The sequence below is a fragment of the Bos mutus genome, chromosome 21 (assembly GCF_027580195.1).
Source record: "Bos mutus isolate GX-2022 chromosome 21, NWIPB_WYAK_1.1, whole genome shotgun sequence".
Taxonomy (NCBI): domain Eukaryota; kingdom Metazoa; phylum Chordata; class Mammalia; order Artiodactyla; family Bovidae; genus Bos; species Bos mutus.
In genome coordinates, this window is record NC_091637.1 from 24,936,074 (window position 1) to 24,957,530 (window position 21,457).

Consider the following 21,457-nt stretch of genomic DNA (forward strand, 5'->3'; position numbering starts at 1 on the left):
TCTGCCTCCTCCACTGCCCGAGGACTTCCCGGGTGGCAAAGACCCTGCCTTATTCACTTTGGAGTCCCAGGCAAACAGTAGGTGATCAAAAGTTTTGTAGGACAAGTCAATGCGCTCCCATGGGTCCATGAGACATGTCCAATACCATGTACATATAGGGAGGAAAATAACCATCTTCAAAGATTCCACTCCCCCAAATCCTCTATTCCAGCCTGCATCTTGTCAACAGCCATGATTCAATTCAGGCCTGGAGTCCTGGGAGGGGATCTCCTTCCAGCTGGCTTCTCACCCTGAGGTAGATGGGCCAGGCTGGTGGGAGGGAGGGCTCTCCTTCTGGGAGGGGTGGTGTGCTCTGCTGAAGAGACAGTGCATGAATGGAATCACCCCCTTGTCCCTCTCTGGGACTCAGTGCTCCCTTCTCCAAGATAGGACTGGGTGGACCACACCATATCTAGGTGTCCTTTCACCACTGGCTGGTCTCTGTACCAACCAGGGCCACCATGTTCACTGATGAAGGTCACACTGGGTACAAAAGTTACCCAACTGAGGAAGCAGGTCACTCTTGGAAATCAGCATGCACTCCATCTCCTTCCCTGGTGGGTCAGAGGTAAAGAATACACCTGCCAATGTAGGGGACATGGGTTCTATCCCTGGGTCAGGAAGATCCCATGGAGCAGCTAAGCCCTCATATCACAACTACGGAGCCCACGTGCCACAAGTACTGAAGCCTGCATGCTCTGCAACAAGAGAAGCCACCACGATAAAGAGCAGCTCTCGCTCACTGCAACCAGAGAAAGCCCAAGTGCAGCAACAAAGACCCAGCACAGCCTTAAATAAATTAATAAACTAAGGGAAAACAGCCTGGCAGGAGAAGGCAGAACCATGCCTGAGAGTCTCTGGGACGTTTCTGGAGGGGAGACGTTGTATCTAGTGTTTTTTGTTTTCTTTTGTTTTGTCTGTGCCCCACATCATGTGGGATCTTAGTTCCCCAACCAGGGATCAAACTCATGTCCCCTGCAGTGGAAGTTGGGAGTCTTAACCACTGGACAGCCAGAGAAGTCCCGAGACATTGTATCTAATTGGCCTCAAGAGCTCCAGGACCCAGTATAGGCCTTGATACAAATGAACAAACCTCTGCTCAGCGGAAAGCCAGAACAGTGCCTGGAGGAAAATTCCACCTGCAGGACTGGCAGGATGCAGAGAAGAAACTGCAGGAGTAGGCAGGCATCTGGGAGGTTGGAATGGGCATGGGACTGGGGAAAAAGGACTTTTTCTGTCCCCCTCATCCCTGCTCTTCCTGCAGCCAGAGGATCAGGGGTATGCATGTCTCAATCGTAATTTATTAGAGAGGAGCTCAGGGAAGTCTGTGGACTTGTGCACCCAGTCAGAATCAGAGCTGGAACTTGGACCACCTCCTTCTGGATCCCAAACCCTGTAGAGGGGGGCAGGTCCCAAGAAAGGAGCTGGGGTGTTCTTGAAGAGATGCCTTCTGCCTGTCATCATAACAAATCAGCTTGGGGCAGAACTAGATGAAAGCTACCTCCAGGCCAATTATTTTTCCCACCGAAGAGAAACAGCTCTCCACAGATATAGTCTCGTGCCCCTATTCTCGTCCCTCTCAATTCCCAAGCAGGAGACACGAACAACTCAGCTCAGACCATCCTCGCTCTGTGTCATGCCTTCCTGCAGCTGAAAGTGTCATCTTTGTGCATCAGCTTGTATCAGGATTGCAAATTTAGCAGTCACATTCAGAATTGCAAAGAAAACATATTTATTTTCCACAATTGATGTAAGGAAATTCAATCTGATCTAATAATGTATAACAGTCTCTTTAGAGAATTCAGTCTCTTTTGGATAAATGCTTTGTATTTTTCCCCTAGTTTTTGGCTGCACTGTTTGGCAAGCAGGATCTTTGTTCCCGGAGAAGGGATCAAACCCATTTCCCCTGCAGTGGCAGTGCAGAGTCTTAACCACTGGACTGCCAGGAAAGTCCCATAAATGTTTTGTATTTTTAAATTCTGTTTAATCTCTCTTCACCTTGCTTGGCTTCGCTGGTGGCTCTGAAGGTAAAGAATCTGCCTCCATTGTAAGAGACCCTGGCTCAATCCCTGGGTCAGGAAGATCCCCTGGAGAAGGAAATGGCAACCCACTCCAGTATTCGTACCTGGAAAATCCCATGGACAGAGGAGCTTGGCAGGCTACGGTCCATGGGATCACAGAGTTGGACACAACTGAGCAACTTTCACTTCCTTCACCTTGCTTATCTCCAGGATGGCATCTAGCTATATGAGAGAGCTCGTTTGTGTGACTGTGATGCTGCCACGGTCCATTCCAGCTCTGCTGATCTCTATGAGGATGCCCCTGTCCACCTGATTGTCAGGAGCCCAGCTGGCACCTGAGGCTGAATTGTGTCCTCTTGGGTTCTGTCTGGGCTCAGTAGTCCTGCTGCCTTGATTCCAGCTCAACCCTCTCCAGGATTACATGCCCAGAAGGTCTAGCTGTGATGTCTGGTGAGTGCTTTATTTATTTGGCTGTGCCAGATCCTAACTGCAGCATGTGGGATCTGGGATTAAACCCTAGGCCCCCTGCATTGGGAGTGTGAGTCCTAACCCCTGGAACACCAGGAAGTCGTACCTAGCCAGCTCTTGGTCAGGATGGCCTGCCCTCCAGCTCGCAGCTCTAGCACTCCCTCACCACAACACAGCAATATCTTTTTCCCCAGGTAAATCTCCCAGCCAACTCCATCCATCTCTGATCTTTTAGGGGCACCAGGAAACAATGGACAGTGTTCCTGCCCCCTCCCCAGCAGCTGAGGAAGCCTCTGGAGTCTTAGCTGGGAGGATTCCCACTTAAGCTGGGAAAGTCAGAACACACCTCTTTCTCTACTGACTTCCTGCTTTCGACCCTCGCCTTCCTCCCACAGTTCTTTGTGGCCAGAAGGGGCGACTTCTCCCTTCCTCTTCCTTTGATGGAGACACCTCTTATTTTTATTTCTACAGGAGGCACTTGCCCTCCCCTCTCCTGTATGCTTTGATGGAGGAATGGCTGCCAGTACACGTGGTGTCTGGGTGAGAGAGATGAAAAACACATCAGTCTGGTACTTCTGGAAGATGACCTCACTGCACAAGAACACCAGCTCCTTGGGCCAAGCTTCCAGACCCGGCAGAAGACCTCTCTTCCGGCCACAGGTGCTCTTAACATCACAGAGATAGGTGAGCAGAAGGGAATGGAAATCTCTTAGACCAGAAAGAGAATTGATGTTTTATAGCAAAGTGAACATTTGTTCCAATGCAGAGCAGAAAGCAAACTTTCAAGTTTGGTCAAGGGAGCCTTGTGGCTGAAATCTGAACCTCGAGCCCTTAAAGACACAGACTGACCTTGAAAAATGTTCCTTTTCCAGGAACATTTTGCTGGCAGCATTTGGGGCAAAATGCTCAATACCTGGCAATATCTGAGGTGTCCAGCCTAAGTGTTTGACATGGCAGACTCATCTGCCAAGGTCGAACCTCTGGTTTCCATATGGAATGAGAGCAATCTGGTTCCAAGACCACAGGCTGGCTCCCAGGGGTGGGCGAGTTGGAGCAGGAGTCTGAGCTTTTGGTGTCAACGGGAAACAATATGAGTGACTGTGGCTGACTCAGCACTGTAACTTATCTCTTTGGGAAAAACAAAAATGTATCTTAAAGCTCACATTTTACCAGTGTAAGAACCATGGTTCATAAACCTCCTGAATCTGCCAACACATCACAAAATGTGTGTGTGAGAGAGAGAGAGTGAGGGATGGAGGGGTGTCGTTGCTTTTTTTGTTTTGTTTTCCAAACACTCAAAGAAATATTTGACTTGTATCAGCATACGATGGAATGAATTTAGCCCAGGGATGTGGTGACACTAGTGAATATGAACAGGAGGAAATAGTTAATAATAGGAATTAATGAAATAGATGCCAAAATCTGTAATAGAATCAACAAAGCAAAATAGTGGTTCTTTGCAAGCTCTAATGAAATTGCTATCTTTCTATATGCATGCATGCATGTTAAGTTGCTTCAGTTGTGTCCAGCTCTTTGTGATCCCATGGATTGTATAGCCTGCCCGGCTCCTCTGTCCATGGGATTTTGTCTATCCACTCCAGAATGTCATTTCCTTCTCCAGGGGATCTTCCTGATGCAGGGCTGAACCTGCACCTTTTTATGTCTCCTGCTTTGGCAAGTGGGTTCTGTACCACTAGTGCCACCTGGGAAACCCCATCTTTCTGTATGAAAGTGAAAATGTTAGTCACTCAGTCATGTCCAACTCTGCGACCCCATGAACTGTAGCCTGCCAGGCTCCTCTGTCCATGGGATTCTCCAGGCAAGAATACTGAAGTACCCTGGGTCTCCTTCATTGCAGGCAGATTCTTAACTGTCTGAGCCACCAAGGAAACCCATCTTTCTGTATATGTGTCCACAAATTTTTTTTTAATCTTAACTCCCCAATCAGGGATTGAATCGGTGCTGGTAATAATTTAAAAATTAAAAAAAGAAAAATTCTTAGAAGAACAAAATTCACCCAAATTGAACCAAAAGAAATGGAAGACCTACATAAAGAAAATTCCAAACCCAGTTCCAAAGAATTCCATCTCAGTTTACAAGGCGGTAAACCTGTGACAGAAATCAGAGAACAACGTTACAAGAAAAATCAAATATAAGCCAGACTCTTTATGAATGTAGATGTAGAATTCCTAAATAAAATAAAGTAGTTCAAATCCAGTGACACATGATAAGAATTTTTTTAACTTTAGTAATGCATGGTTGCTTTAACACTCAAAAATCAGTTGTCATTATTATTATTTTTCAAAAAAGAGAATGTAAATTTTTAATTCAGAATACAGTTGCAAAACCAGTGATTTAATTCTGAACATGTGGAAAATATTAAAAATCTCAAAGAAAAAATGAAGTTATAGGAGAGAGGTCATATGATCATTTCAAGTATGTGCAGGAAAAGTATTTGATGAAATGCAATATCTGTTTATGTTAAAAACCTTTATAAAGATAGGAATGAAAGACTTCCTTAATCTGATAAAAGTTATCTATGAAAAGTCTGTCACAGTCATTACAATTACAGAGCTCTCCCCTGATATTGATAGCATCAGAGTGTCTTGCTACCTTCAGTTGACTCAACACTTCACAGGAGATTCTCAATAAGAAGATAAAGGAATTAGAAAGGAAAGAAAAAAATTATGCTTAGTCATAGATGGCCTGATCATGTAAGAGGAATCCAGAGAAAACAGCTCTTTTCCTTGACTTGGTAAGTACGCTTGGCCCCATCCAATCTCCCTTGTCTGGCCCCTGGGCCCAGGCTTCCAGATCAGTTGCTTTCTGGAACGCCATCACGATGAGGAAAAGGAGGTGATGAACCGTGCTCTGATTTGGAAATCTTTTGCATGATGTAACCTGCATCACCTGCAGTCACATGTCTTTGGACAAAGCTTGTGACACAGCCACTCCTGGGTTCAACAGGGTAGGGTATGTCATCCTCCTCCAGGGAAGGGCACGGTGGAGGGGGACATGATGATGTTGCCTGTCCTAAGAGTGAAAGGCAAACGAGTGGAGGACAGAGAAAGAAGCTGGGAGAGGTACAGGTGTGGTGGCAGGTTACAAGAAACCAGGATTGCAGAAGAAAAGAAGCAAGTGAAAGCCTCCAGTGCAGAGTTCCCAAAAGAGCAGGTAGGTCTCATCTTCATCTTTATAGTATTTGTTTGCTTTGCGATAACCTACTCCTAATTCTGGAACATCTAAGTCCAACACATACTTAAATGCTTTGTGTGTTTTTGCAGGAAATCAGGAAAAGGAGATGAATTTCATACTTGTGCACAACGCAGGGAAGAGACCAGCCATGGGAGGAAGAAACCCATGAGAACAGAAGTTGAGCAAAAGCAGAAAACTAGAGAGGGACATGACTGAGAATTTATGCCCCTGGGAGTTCTCAGAAATCTAGAGAGGGGCATTGGAATTCCCATGAATATGGAATTAGAAGCTTGAACTAATTTCTCTACATCTCAGCCTTCTTGGCTAAGATCCAGGCTACATCTATGACAAGCATGCATTTCTTAAATTGTAAACTAATTAGCAAATATTATGGTTGTTTTAAGAACTCCAGGCATGGCCGTCAGGTGTGAGACAGCTAAAGCCGGGCAGGTACATGGAGGAATGGTGTTCTTCTGAGTTCTTCTTAGTGTTGCCACAAAGTTACTCAGGAGATCATTAAATATTTTTAACCCCTGTGTATTGCAAAGAGTTGGATTTTTTTTTTAGCTAATAAAGGCAATGGAATTAATAAATATAACCCAAAAATTTTCTTCAAATCTCAGAGACATAATTTTTAATGTTAAATATAAGCAATTCTCTAAGAAAAAAAAAAGGCTCAAGATAAAGATTTAACCCAGAGGCAACATCACTGTCGGGTATCACCCCCACACAGGGACTTCAGTCAGTTCCACGACATCAGCAAGAACTGTATACCAATGCATACACTGAAATGAGAGTGTTTAAAATGTGTTGGCACATAAACCAATGCAAATGAGAACGCACAAGTCTACACAAAGTCTTTGCCATCTAGAGCTGATGCAGATGGTGACTGATGCCACAAAATTAAAAGATGTTCACTCCTTGGAAAGAAAGTTATGATAAACCTAGACAGTGTAGCTGGAGAAGGCAATGGCACCCCACTCCAGTGCTCTTGCTTGGAACATACTATGGACGGAGGAGCCTGGTGGGCTGCAATCCATGGGGTCACTAAGAGTCAGACACGACTTCACTTTCACTTTTCACTTTCATGCATTGGAGAAGGAAATGGCAACCCACTCCAATGTTCTTGCTTGGAGAATCCCAGGGATGGGGGAGCCTGGTGGGCTGCCGTCTATGGGGTCGCACAGAGTCGGACATGACTGAAGCGACTTAGCAGCAGCAGCAGCAGCAGACAGCGTAGTAAAAACCAGAGACATCACTTTGCTGACAAAGGTCTGTATAGTCAAAGCTATGGTTTTCCCAGTAGTCATGTACAGATGTGAGAGTTGGACCAAAAAGAAGGCTGAGTGCCACAGAATTGATGCTTTTGAGTTGTGGTGCTAGAGAAAATTCTTAAGAGACCCTTGGACACAAGGAGATCAAACCAGTCAATCCTAAAGGAAATCAACCCTAAACATTAATTGGAAAGACTGATGCTGAAGCTCCAATACTTTGGCCACCTGATGGGAAGAACTGACTCACTGGAAAAGACCCTAATGATGGGAAAGATTGAACGCAGGAGGTGAAGGGGGTGACAGAGGATGAAATTGTTGGATGGCATCATCGACTCAATGGACATGAGTTTGGGCAAACTCAGGGAGGTAGTGGAGGACAGGAAAGCCTGGTGTGCTGCAGTACATGGGTTCTCAAAGAGTCAAACCTGACTTAGTGACTGGACCATAAGTGAGAAATGAAGCCAACAAGTCTCAAAATGAAATGTGAGGAAATTAAATTTTGCATGGGGCCACCAAGAGACCCCTCCTCTGAATTTGGAAGTTCAACATGTGCCATGTGCCAATGATGCATTTGACATTGCATATCTGTGTGCACCCTTCTGTCAACATACAGACACAGCCTTAGAGCAGGTAAATACCATGTCCTCATCTGTTAGTATTCAGTCAGTGGTTTCAGTTCAGTTCAGTTCAGTCGCTCAGTTGTGTCCAACTCTTTGCAACCCCATGAACTGCAGCATGCCAGACCTCCCTGTCCATCATCAACTCCTGGAGTTTACCCAAACTCATGTCCATTGAGTTGGTGATGCCATCTAACCATCTCATCTTCTGTCATCCCCTTCTCCTGCCTTCAATCTTTCCTAGCATCAGGGTCTTTTCAAATGAGTCAGCTCTTCGCATCAGGTGGCCAAAATACTGGAGTTTCAGCTTCATCATCAGTCCTTCCAATGAACACCCAGGACTGATCTCCTTTAGGATGGACTGGTTGGATCTCCTTGCAGTCCAGGGGACTCTCAAGAGTCTTCTCCAACACCACAGTTCAAAAGCATCAATTCTTCTGCACTCAGCTTTCTTTATAGTCCAACTCTCACATCCATACATGACTAATGGAAAAACCATAGCCTTGACCTTTGTTGACAAAGTAATGTCTCTGCTTTTTAATATGCTATCTAGGTGGGACATAACTTTCCTTCCAAGGAGTAAGCCTCTTTTAATTTCATGGCTGCAATCACCATCTTCAGTGATTTTGGAACCCCCAAAAATAAAGTCAGCCACTGTTTCCACTGTTTCCCCATCTATTTGCCATGAAGTGATGGGACCAGGCGCTATGATCTTCGTTTTCTGAATGTTGAGTTTTAAGCCAATGTTTTCACTCTCCTCTTTCACTTTCATCAAGAGGCTCTTTAGTTCTTCACTTTCTGCCATAAGGGTGGTGTCATCTGCATATCTGTGGTTATTGATATTTCTCCCGGCAATCTTGATTCCAGCTTGTGCTTCTTCCAGTCCAGCGTTTCTCATGATGTACTCTGCATATAAGTTAAATAAGCAGGGTGACAATATACAACCTTGACGTACTCCTTTTCCTATTTGGAACCAGTCTGTTGTTCCATGGCCAGTTCTAACTGTTGCTTCCTGACCTGCATACAACGGTTTGAGTTTCCTCAAAGATAAACTTTATTGATACATTGAGGATTTGAGAATAGATGGTTTACTTAGGAGGTGATTCCAATATGCATTCATATGAGGGAGGAAGTGAGATAGGAGAGAAAAAGTAGCCAATATGCAGTGTGTCAGAAAGCAAAAAAAAAAACTCTATTGAGATAAGGAGATAGTTGGAGCATAATCCTAACCCAGAAACACGGAGCTGATGTAGAATACTTGTGTCAAGAGTATAAGCAGAAGGGGCAAGGGAGCTGGGGTATTGCTACCCCAACTGCCTTCGACCATTCATTACATGCTCCTGGAGGCAGAGGACTAATTTTCCAGTACTTCCTCCTTGCTGCAGGCTCTGCCACCTCCAAAGCCCTCAGGCAGAGAGATGCAGAGACTGGCATAAATCAGCCATGGTGGACCATAATGTCCTGAACAAAAGAGACACAGTTGGGGTGCTGACAGCCACCTCTGCTTCCACTGCACCTCTTGTCTTCCAAACAGTCTGTTTGTCTGGTCCTTTATGTTCTAGTATGTCTTGCTGACTTTTATGCAGATTTTGACAAGGGCTAGGAAACCACAATGGTGGGGTCTTGTTCCCCCAGCTTATGTCTTTCATCCTCTGCTCTGCACTGTCTTGTTTCAAGAACTGACATCAGGTGCCTACCAACCAATAGGGTCTGAAGCAGGTGCCACAGAATAACCAAGACAGAAGCTGTAAGTGATCAAAGTGTTTCCCCTCCTGATCCACAAGGAGGAAGATGCCGCTGTAATTAGCCCCACCGTGGAACAACTGTCAGCCAGCCAGCTGCTTCATTCTGCCAATGTCGTCTCCACCCTTATTCTGAGATGCTCACTCCCTGCAAGAGAAGAGCCCCATCTGCTCTCTAGAAAAGCCTCATCAGAGACCTTCAGATGTAAATAAAGCCTTGGCTGAAGCAAGCCCCACTCAGAATAGTAAGTATCGAAGAAGCAGATCTACACGGCTCTGTCTTCTCAGCAAGTAAACTGCTGCTACAGTGCCCACCACACCAGCCCTTAGTTATCTCAGGGCAGCACAGAAGCCAGAAAGCCCCAGTCATGAACTTTTATGGTGGATGTTTTCCAAGTGGCTGACCATGCCCCACCCCACTCTTCAGAGCTAGCAAGTGATACACCCAGAACTTGCAAAGCATTTGAAAAGTGGAAGGTGGTCACGATCCATCTAAGACAGTGATTCTCAACCAGGGGTGTTTTTGCTCCTCCCTGGGGCTTCCCACGTGTCACAGTGGTAAAAAAATCCACCTGCCAATGCAGGAGATTTGGGTTGAAACCATGGGTCAGGAAGATCCCCTGGAGGAGGAAATGGCAATGCACTCCAGTATTCTTGCCTGGAAATCCCATGGACAGAGGAGCCTGGTGGGCTACAGTCCAGGGAGTTGCAGAGAGTGAGACATGACTGAGTGACTGGGAACACAGGCACCCACCAGGAGACACTTGGAAATGGAGATGTCTGGAGAAACAGATGATAGTGGCATCTAGCAGGCAGAAGCCATGAAAGCTGCTGAGTATTCCCCCAAAGACCTTCTGTCCACACAGCAGACATCTGAGGGTCTGGCAAAGAAGATTCTGGGAACAGGCTTGGGTTCTCTGTTCTCTGACACTGACAGCTGGAGCACCATTGCTGGTGTCCCGGCCACCTGGCAATGGTGAGACGGAGGCTTCTCTGTTTGCTGGCTGACATGGCAGACAAGTTCCATGTTGGAGTACCGCTTCCCCACAGCAGGGTCATCTCTATGCTTGGGGTTAGAATGAACAATCTGAAAGTTTGGGAACTGAAATCTGGGGATGGTTGACTTGGGACTGTCCTGGTTTTCTTTTTTTATCTTTTTTTTATTGGAGGATAATTGCTTTACAATGTTGTCCTGGTTTCTGCTATACAGCAATGTGTAAATCAGTTGTGTGTGTGTGTGTGTGTGTGCTCAGTCACTCAGTCATGTCCAACTCTTTGCAGCACCATGGACTGTAACCCACCAGGCTTCTCTGTCCATGGAATTTTTCAGGCACAAATACAGAAGTGGGTTGCCATTTCCTCCTCCAAGGGATCTTCCTGACCCAAGGATTGAAATTGCATCTCTTTCATCTCTTGCTTTGGCAGACAGGTTCTTTACCACTAGCACCACCTGATAATCAGGTATATGTATACATAGATCCCCTCCCTCTCGAGCCTCCCTCCCACCCCCACCCCACCTCTGTAGGTTGTCCTAGTTTTAAAAATGAAAGTCCTGCACCCTAGGAAGACCCCCAGGAGGGTGTCCCACCTACCTGGATGAGTGAGGTGGAAGCAGCTGGAGAAAGGAGGGCAGAGTGGAGTTGTTGTCTTTGCTCTTTACTCTGGTTCACTCGGGACAGCCTGTTTCTTCCTGAGAGGGAGAGTTGCTTCTTGGGTTTGGGTCTGGAAGTCCATCTAGGAAACTCAGACTCGATAGTTTCATGCCATGTTCTTAGGTTCAACAGGCCTCCTTAGAGCATTGCAACATACATCCCACTCCTGGCCAGGGGTACAGAAGACACTAGACCACGGCTCCTCACCTCTGGGTCTGGTGATGTGCGAAAATACAGAGACAGTGCCATGCAGCAAGAGTTTTGACAGAGGCCTGGGCTGTGAAGGAGATGGAAGAGGCAGTCAGGAAAGGTTTCCTGAAGGAGTTGGTGCCTGAAAATGTGGGTTTAAGGGACAGAGAAATTTGCCAGATAGAAAGGGAGGTTTAAGGAAATATTTTCCTGCTGACGAAACAAGAAGATAAAAATATTGCGAAGCCTTGGTGATGCTTAAGAGTGGAGAGAAGTGTAATTCTCTTTGGCCATGAAATGAAAGTACATCTGTATATTTAGAATGTGGGCTTACAAGTTTTTCAGATGGATCTTCAGCTACTGCCCCATTTTTCTTTTTCATAACCTCCACTTTAGGGTAGCGAAACAGAGATTATTATTCCAGTTCACATTTGGGGGAGCTGGCCCCACAGATTTAAGCACTGTGTGCAGCTCACATGTCTAGTTAAAGTCTCCAGGGCTTTTTTTTTTTTTTTTTAGTTTTGATAATCTTATAAATGATTTTAATTTTACCATAAGCATGCATTTCTTTTGTAAAACAAAATAAGGCAAATAAACTGCAATGTGAAATCTAGAAAAAATGGTATAGACGATCTTTCCTGCAAAGCAGAAATAGAGACTCAGACGTAGAGAACAAACAGATGGACACTAAGTGGGAAGAGAGAGCTGGGATGAATTAGGAGGTTGGGATTGACAGGTACACTACTATGTAAAAAAATATATAACTAATGAGAACCTACTGTATAGCTCAAGGAACTCTACTCCATGCTCTGTCGTGACCTGAATGGGAAGGAAATCCAAAATAGAGGGGATGTATGTATACATATAGCTGCTTCACTTTGCTGCACAGAAGGTCTCCAAGTTTTGACCCTGAGGGAGGCTGCTGAGGGCAATGTGGATCTCCTGGACTTTGGAACTAGAAAGACCTTGCAGGATTTCTTGACTTATTAACTCCATGAACTAAAGCAAAATTCTGAGTCACAGTTCTCTCTTGGAAATCCAAAACAGAGGGGACATATGTATACGTATGGCTGATTCACTTTGCTGCACAGCAGAAACTAACACAACATTGTAAAGCAACTATACTCCAATAAAAAGAGAGAGAGAGAAACCAAAAAACAAAATGATCTCTATAAGTTTGAGTTCTTAATTATGAATTTCAAAGGATAAGTTTGTTGTCAGACTGAAGTTTTCCACTGTTAAGATCTTTTTTGTGGTTTTGCTTGCTTGTGTTTCTACAACTTGATTCTCAGTGTGCTCAAACTAATTAAACGACCTTTCTTCAAGAATGAGAAAGCTGACATGCTTTTGAGGGGATGCTAATTACACTTGATATCTCCTTTAATAATATGAGATTAAAAAGAACTGAAAGTAAGGTTTTTAAGTGCACAAGACAACCATGGCGATGACACACCGATCTAGACCAGATCTATAGACTTGTTTACTTGGATCCTATCTTTGTGGGGTGTTTATATATATATATATTGAAACCAAGGAGCAGAAGATGTTATCAGTGATGAGCCATTTCAAATTGGATCATGTTTTTCTACAGGTATATTGGGCTGGGGTTTGCTTATGTGCCCTGCAGTGTTCCACTCCTATGCCATCTCATCTGCACCAGACTCTTGCCCTAAAATTTTCCATTTTAGTCTCAATCTGTATTCATGCTTTGCTCCGAATACAAACTGAATTCTAGGCCTTTCTTTTAAAAGCCCTGGAGTAGTATGTATTCTCTATAACTGGACAATTTTTTGCAGCTGTGTTTCTCTGTATTTTTGTCCCGAAGGGTGGTTGCCTTCCGTTGTCCACAATCATTTATGGACCAACCGTTAGTTGAACGTTTCAGCCCTTTTCGTCTACAGCACCTGGACCTGTCGAACTCTGTGATCGATGTGTCTACCCTGCAAGGTCTTCTGTCTCACTGCTCCAAGTTGCAGAATCTCAGCCTGGAAGGCCTCCGACTTTCAGATCCCATTGTTGATAATCTTGCTCAGAACACACATTTACTGCAACTAAACATTTCTGGGTGTTCTGGATTCTCTGAATCTGCCCTGAAGACTTCGCTGAGCAGTTCTTCCAGATTGGATGAATTGAACCTCTATGATTTCACTGAAAAGCATGTACAGGTAGCTGTTGCACATGTATCAGAGACCATCACCCAGCTGAATCTCAGCGAGTACCGAAAGAATCTGCAGAGATCAGATGTCTCTACCTTAGTTGGAAGATGTCCCAATCTTGTCCACCTAGACTTAAGCGATGGTGTCATGCTGAAAAATTACTGCTTTCCAGAATTTTACCGACTCAACTATCTCCAACACCTATCACTCAGTTGATGCTACGACATAATACCTGAAACTTTACTTGAACTTGGAGAAATTCCCACATTAAAAACACTACAAGTCTTTGGAATTGTGGCAGACGGTACCCTTCAACTGTTAAAGGAAGCCCCCCCTCATCTACAGATTAATTGTTCCCATTTCACCACCATCACCAGGCCGACCATTGGCAACAGAAGAACCAAGAGATATGGGGCATCAAATGCCGACTGTCACTGGAGAAGCCCAGTTGTCTATGAAGCCTCTATTGCAAGATGGTGTCTCCTCTTTTCTTTGAACAGGGAAAGTAAGCAGGAAGCCCAATTGTGGAGAGCTCAGCTATTTTTATTCTTGGTTTTCTGTTGCCTTCCTTCTACAAGTATATTAGAGAACCATTGGAGACAGAAAACTATGAAGTGTTGCTTTTTAGACATGACTATGAAAGCTTTTTATCACTGCTATACCCTTAAGAGCCTAAGCTCTATGCTTTTTGAAATTTTAGGGAGAATGAGCCTATGATTTCAGGATACCTTAAATAGCAAAATTTGAACCACGTCTTCCAAGGGCCATTCTTCATAATCTATTTAGAATCAAGCTTAAAAATCACCACCAGCATATCATTTTCGTAGCCTATATGGCAACTGAACATTCTTCTATTTAATGTTTCAGCACTGCTTTATTATAAGACATAGGTTGCAAAAAATAATAAGCTATTTGCATTGTAAGCTGAAAAGAATGAGAATCATAGAGTAGATCTGTGCAATCTCTTCTGAGGATGGCAAGAAAAATAGACATTTCAACTGCACCTTTAGATTTGCAATCAGGTTGATGGAAACGAATAGCCCCAGGTCATTCACCTTAAAACCTAAATAAGGAAACAAACAATTGGCCAACCAGAGGTGTAGAATTGGTATAGAATTTAAAGGCTCAAGAGACGGTTTTCTATGACAGTTAACCTGGGGTATCCTCTAATGCACATTAATGAAGTCCCCTTTATGTACAGTTGGGAAGGTCCCCTGGAGGAGGAAATGGCAACCCACTCCAGTAGTTTTGCCTAGAGAATCCCATGGACAGAGGAGCCTGGAGGGCTACAGTCCATGGGGTCACAAAAAGTCACACACGACTGAGCGACTAATACTTAATACTTCCTCTGTATTAATACCCATCTCGACCCATGAGGGAGAATTTATAGCCCTTGGAAGGAAAAAAATCTCTTACTTCTGGTCAGTTCTAAAAACTTGATCCCCTAGTTGCTCAATCCCAGGCCTGCCTGGGAACACTGTTAACCAGTCTTTTGGCCAGTATGGTCAGAACAGGAAGGTTTAATCATTCATGCCTGTGGCTTTTGTGTTACCACAGCAACCATTTTGTATGTCAATCATCTGTCAACATCTCTCTCCCCTAGAGGTTGTATACTCTTAAGAACACCAATGAGGTGTTCCATTTTTTCATTCCTAGCACCAACACAGAGACCAACACAGAATAGACACTTGGAGTTTGTTGAGTGACTGAGGAAAGGCGTTTGTGTTCAAGAAGATGTACATCATGAAGATGTACCACGTTATTCATCTCTGCATCTTATTGACTAGCATAGCACCTGGCTGGGACACAAACATGAATGCCTTCTGGACCAGGAAGATGGTTAAAATGAATGAAGACCATTTTAGAGTGGTGGGATGTTCAGAGCAGGAGGCCACCTGCCCTTCTAAAAAGGAGAAAGAAGGCATTCTCTGGTGGTCTACTGGCTCAGACTCCTTGCTCCAGGAGGCCCAGGTTTGATCCTTGGTCAGGGAACTTGATCCTGCATGCCTCAACTAAGAGTTCAAAAGCCACAACTAAAAAATCCTGCAAGCTGCATCTAGGACCCTGCAGTCAAATAAATAAATACTTTTTTAAAAAATAAAGAGAAAAATGGCCCTCATCTCCTGCTGATTGTTGGCCCCTAAAAACACAGGCCCACTGTGGCCAAATCATCTTTTTCTTTTTCAAGAAAATAAAGAAATTTCCCTGTACACACACATCCTATCGACTGGTCTGCTCTGTGCCTCCAGCAGATGATCCACAATTCAGTTCAGTTCAGTTCAGTCACTCAGTCATGTCCGACTCTTTGTGACTCCATGGACCACAGCACACCAGGCCTCCCTGTCCATCACCAACTCCCAGAGTTTACTCAAACTCATCTTCATTGAGTTGGTGATACCATCCAACCATCTCATCCTCTGCCTTTCCCTTCTCCTCCTGCCTTCAATCTTTCCCAGCATCAGGGTCTTTTCAAATGAGTCAGTTCTTCACAGCAGGTGGCCAAAGTATTGGAGTTTCGGCTTCAACATCAGTACTTCCAATGGATACTCCGGACTGATCTCCTTTAGGATGGGCTGGTTGGATCTCCTTGTTGTCCAAGGGACTCTCAAGAGTCCTCTCCAACACCACAGTTCAGAAGCATCAATTCTTCTGCTCTCAGCTTTCTTTATAGTCCAACTCTCACATCCATACATGACTACTGGAAAAACCATAGCCTTGACTAGACAGACCTTTGTTGGCAAAGTAATGTCTCTGCTTTTGAATATGCTATCTAGGTTGATCATAACTTTCCTTCCAAGGAGTAAGCATCTTTTAATTTCATGGCTGCAGTTACCATCTGCAGTGATTTTGGAGCCCCCAAAAATAAAGTCAGCCACTGTTTCCACTGTTTCCCCATCTATTTGCCATGAAGTGATGGGACCAGATGCCATGATCTTAGTTTTTGAATGTTGAGTTTTAAGCCAATGTTTTCACTCTCCTCTTTCACTTTCATCAAGAGGCTCTTTAGTTCTTCTTCACTTTCTGCCATAAGGGTGGTGTTATCTAAAACATATCTGAGGTTATTGGTATTTCTCCCGGCAATCTTGATTCCAGCTTGTGATTCATCCAGCCCAGCATTTCTCATGATGTACTCTGCATATAAGTTAAATAAACAAGGTGACAATATACAGCCTTGACATACTCCTTTCCTGATTTGGAACCAGTCTGTTGTTCCATGTCCAGTTCTAACTGTTGCTTCCTGACCTGCATACAGATATCTCAAGAGGCAGGTCAGATGGTCTGGTATTCCCATCTCCTGAAGATTTTTCCACAGTTTGTGGTGATCCACACAGTCAAAGGCTTTGGCATAGTCAATAAAGCAGAAGTAAATATTTTTCTGGTACTCTCTTGCTTTTTTGATGATCCAGTAGATGTTGGCAATTTGATCTCTGGTTCTGCTGCCTTTTCTAAAACCAGCTTGAACATCTGGAAGTTCACGGTTCATGTATTGCTGAAGCCTGGCTTGGAGAATTTTGAGCATTACTTTACTAGCATGTGAGATGAGTGCAATTGAGCGGTAGTTTGAACATTCTTTGACATTGCTTTTCTTTGGGATTGGAATGAAAACTGACCTTTTCCAGTCCTGTGACCACTGCTGAGTTTTCCAAATTTGCTGGCCTATTGAGTGCAACACTTTCACAGCATCATCTTTTAGGATTTGAAATAGCTCCACTGGAATTCCATCACCTCCATCACATGAACTAGCTTTGTTCATAGTGATGCTTCCTAAGGCCCACTTGACTTCACACTCCAGGATGTCTGGCTCTAGGTGAGTGATCACACCATCATGATTATCTGGGTCGTGAAGATCTTTTGTTGTACAGATTTTCTGTGTATTCCTGCCACCTCTTTTTAATATCTCCTGCTTTTGTTAGGTCCATACCATTTCTGTCCTTTATTGAGCCCAACTTTGCATGAAATGTTCCCTGGGTATCTCTAGTCTTTCCCATTCTGTTGTTTTCCTCTATTTCTCTGCACTTATCACTGAGGAAGTCTTTATTATCTCTCCATCCACAATTGGCCAATGACTAAGAGGCAAGGATCCCAGGTGCTATGTCATCCCAGCTTAAACGGTGACTTGGTCCTGGGACCACCCCTCCAACCCCTGCCCTGAGCTGCCTGCATTTCCACAGAGTTTGCCCTGGCTCCAGAAGCGTGGACTCCAGGGGGTTCCCATCTCTCTTCCCCTCTCTCAGAGTCTATGAGTAGTTTACATCATTGTTCTAATCCAGGGTCTAACACCCGGGCTTCTAGTCCCTTAAGACCAGCTGCAGCTTTATAAGCTAGCAGGCTATATTTCAAAGCTGGTTCCTGAAGTTAAAGCGTATCTTTTGCATCAGGACATATGTCTACTGTATCCATTTGTGAAGCCCTCATTCCAGTGGATGGGCCCTTGCTCACTATCCACCAACAGCCTTGTTTGTGGTGGTGGTTGTTGTTGTTCAGTTGCTAAGTCATGTCTGACTTTTTGTACCACATGGACTGCAGCACACATACCAGGCCTTCCTATTCCTCACTGTCTCCAGGAGTTTGCCCAAGTTCATGTCCATTGAGTTGGCGATGCCATCCTACCATCTCATCCTTTGCCACCCTCGTCTCCTGCCCTCAGTCTTTCCCAACATTAGGGTCTTTTCCAATGAGATGGCCATTTGCATCAGGTGGCCAAAGTATGGGGCTTCAGGTTCAGCACCACTCCTTTTAATGAATATTGAGGGTTTATCTGTGTGTTAGGTGGGCCCAGTTGTAAGATGAATGTGTGTGTTCACTGTTGGCAAGTTGATGCCTCAAAGACCCCCTTGTGCTCTGAGACACAAAATCTCTCTCTTATTAAAGCCGAGAGCAGACCTCTTCATGTCACAAGCATTCCCAAGGAATCAGAAGCTACTGATGTGTATCAGCAATTTAAATGGTTTTGTCTATAGGCATTAAGTTGCAATTATCTGCATTAAATTCATTAACTATTGTACCACCTAATTATCCCATGTTTGCGAAGGTTTGAAAATTCACAGTCTTTCCCTTCCTAAGCAAAATCATTTTGCACGGGCCATGTATCTGTCTCCATGCCTCACCAATGCTTCCAGGTGACAGGCATGCCGGGTCATGGCGAATGGCCTTGGAAGCTCAGGAACTGACTCAACCTGAACAGGGGAGAATCAATTAAAGGAAGGCAGCCTGGGGTCCAGAGACACCAGAGGGGCTGTACCATCCCGGCTCTTGCCTTCAGATCAAGCCCAGCTTCCCTCTTCCCTGGACACTTGATACATTTAAGCCTGGCTACCACCCCAGCAGTCCCATGTGCTGTGAGGACCTTCACATCAGAAGTAAAGACCTATGAGTAACCTTCACAGGGTATGGAAAAATGATTGGGAAAGTCTATATGCCCAGCTGTTCATTTTTTTAAAAAATCATTAATGGCAGTAAGGATGTCTAGAATATAGTAATAACAGAACTGGAGAAAATAGAACTGACTGTTGAAAATTAATTTAACTTGAATAAATTTGTAGTCCACAAATAAGCTACAGATAACTAAAACTGGGGGAGGCGGAGGGAAGGTGAAGTAAAATAAAGTAGCATCAAAACCCAGATTTTTACCAGTGAAGAAAGGGCTGAGAAAGGACAAAGAGAAAGAAGCCAAACCTGTAAAAAGCTTTCATCAGCTCTGAAGGGGAGTTAAAAGTTGTGCTTGTTTAGAAAGATTAAAAAAGATGATTGTAGCTTTAAGAAGGTTCACGGAATGTCTCATTCATTGATTGTAAATGAGTTTTTAAGAATCAGAGAGTTACTTTTTAAAATTCTATAAGACAGAAAATGAAGTATAAAACAATTATTCATCAAAACACACATCAAAACTCAAAAGGAGGACAAGTAGACATAAAGTGGGATGACAGATGGTAAACACAGTGTGGTGTTTATAAAAATGAATGTAAGTAGAGACTTCCCTGGTGGTCCAGTGATTAGCCATCCTTCCAATGTAGGGGGCATGGGTTCAATCCCTAGTTGGGGAACTAAGATTCTACATGTGTTGTGGCATGGCAAAAAAAAAAGTAAGTGGCCTATCAAGCTATTTAAGTGTTTTTCCCCCACCTCTTTTTGGCCCTGCTACTTGGCTTGTGGGACCTTAGTCCCCTGATCAGCAACTGAACCCAGGCCACGGCAGAGTGCAGGGTCCTAACCACAGGACTGCCAGGGAATTCTCTGCTGCTGCTAAGTCACTTCAGTTGTGTCCGATTCTGTGCGATCTCAGAGATGGCAGCCCACCAGGCTCCCCCGTCCCTGGGATTCTCCAGGCAAGAACACTGGAGTGGCTTGCCATTTCCTTCTCCAATGCATGAAAGTGAAAAGTGAAAGTGAAGTCGCTCAGGTTGTCTACTTGAAAGTTATACAGTCGTGTCCGACTCCTAGCGACCCCGTGGACTGCGGTCTACCAGGCTCCCCCGTCCATGGGATTTTCCAGGCAAGAGTACTGGAGTGGGGTGCCATTGCCTTTTCCAGGGAATTCTCTAAAGGTTGTATTTGTTTAAAGGTTTCTGTTAAGTTGCCCATAAGATATGTTTTTTCAGCAGAAAGATTCTAGAAGTTAAAAATGAATTCATGGACCAGAATACACCTGTCAAATTCAAACCAAGGAATAGCCAGATTAATTCTGGACAGCACAGTGTTAAGTAGAAGTTTTACCTAAGACTTGCAAGCACATAAAGCAAAAAGCTATAAAAATACACAAGAAATGAAACAAAGATAGGCTTTTTTGTTTTTGTTGAAAAGAAGAAAGTAATTTAGCATTATCAGTCTATTACAGATCCAAGTAGACAGAGATTAAATAAGGATGTAGAAAAAAATGAGACACAATAAATGCAGTCCATCTAACAGACTTAAACTAAATTTCATAATCCACAAATATGGATTACTTTTTCTTTTGAAGTATATATACCTGGTCTATAAGCAAAAAAAAAAATCACATACTAAATCATATCTATAAACACAAGAGCAGAAGTTTTAGAGAGAATACTTTAAGATCACAATGCAGTAAGTTAAAAAATTCAAATAGATATTAAAAAGGAAAAAATACTCAGATATCTAGAAACTAAGAAAAATGATTTACACATTGCTCGGATGGAGAGAAAGTTGAAACCAGGAAAGAGATAGTGAAAAATGGGAGAAGAAAAGTGAGAATGAACTTAGCACTTTTGGAACAGAAAATCACAACAAGAGAAAAATAAAAGAAATAAAACAATACCAGAAAAATTTGAAAGAAAGAAGTGGAATGAGAAGAAAAAAAAAAACAAGAAAAGCAGTTAACTGTAGGGTATAAAGCATTCCAACACTGAAGTCAAGTGAACCTGGCTTACTTATCTTCCCTCCAACATACACAGCTCTGTAATCTTGGAACATTTTGTTAATTTCTCTGTGACCCACTTTCCCATGTTTCTCATCTGTAAAATATGGGTAACAGTGCCATTTTTATAGGGTTGTTGTAAAAATTAATTTCAATAATGTCTGATAAAGCTTAAAGCACAATGTCTGGTGGAATACTGATATAGGCTGAATGAATGTTAAGTGGTTGAAGTGGTAGTTACCGTGTATGTAAGAATGGTAGCAGTAATAGCAGTGTTATTGATACTAAAAGCTATGACTTTGAAAGGCAAACAGGACAATCAAACAAAGTCCCTGGTCAACCTCTTAACAATATAAGAAATACAAAATAGATCATTAAAGATGAGAATGAGAATCTAGTAACTGACAGTAAAAGAAAAATTTTAAGTTATGACACTATTACATGCAGTTGTAAGATAATAAATTTATCATCCTTTTCTCCACATCCTCACTAACATTTGTTATTTCTGGTCTTTTTTATAATAACCATTCTGACAAGTGTGAGGTGATAGCTCATTGTGGTTTTGGTTTGCATTTCCCTAACCTAGATAGCATATTGAAAAGCAGAGACATTACTTTGCCAACAAAGGTCCGTCTAGTCAAGGCTATGGTTTTTCCTATGGTCATGTATGGATGTGAGAGTTGGACTGTGAAGAAAGCTGACCACCGAAGAATTGATGCTTTTGAACTGTGG

At 43.5% G+C, this 21,457-nt stretch overlaps 1 pseudogene; it reads left to right on the forward strand.

Annotated features, from left to right (window-relative positions):
• Positions 1 to 10,177: 10,177 nt before the first annotated feature.
• LOC102284944 (S-phase kinase-associated protein 2 pseudogene) lies at positions 10,178 to 13,811 on the forward strand (annotated as a pseudogene).
• The last annotated feature ends 7,646 nt before the right edge of the window (positions 13,812 to 21,457 follow it).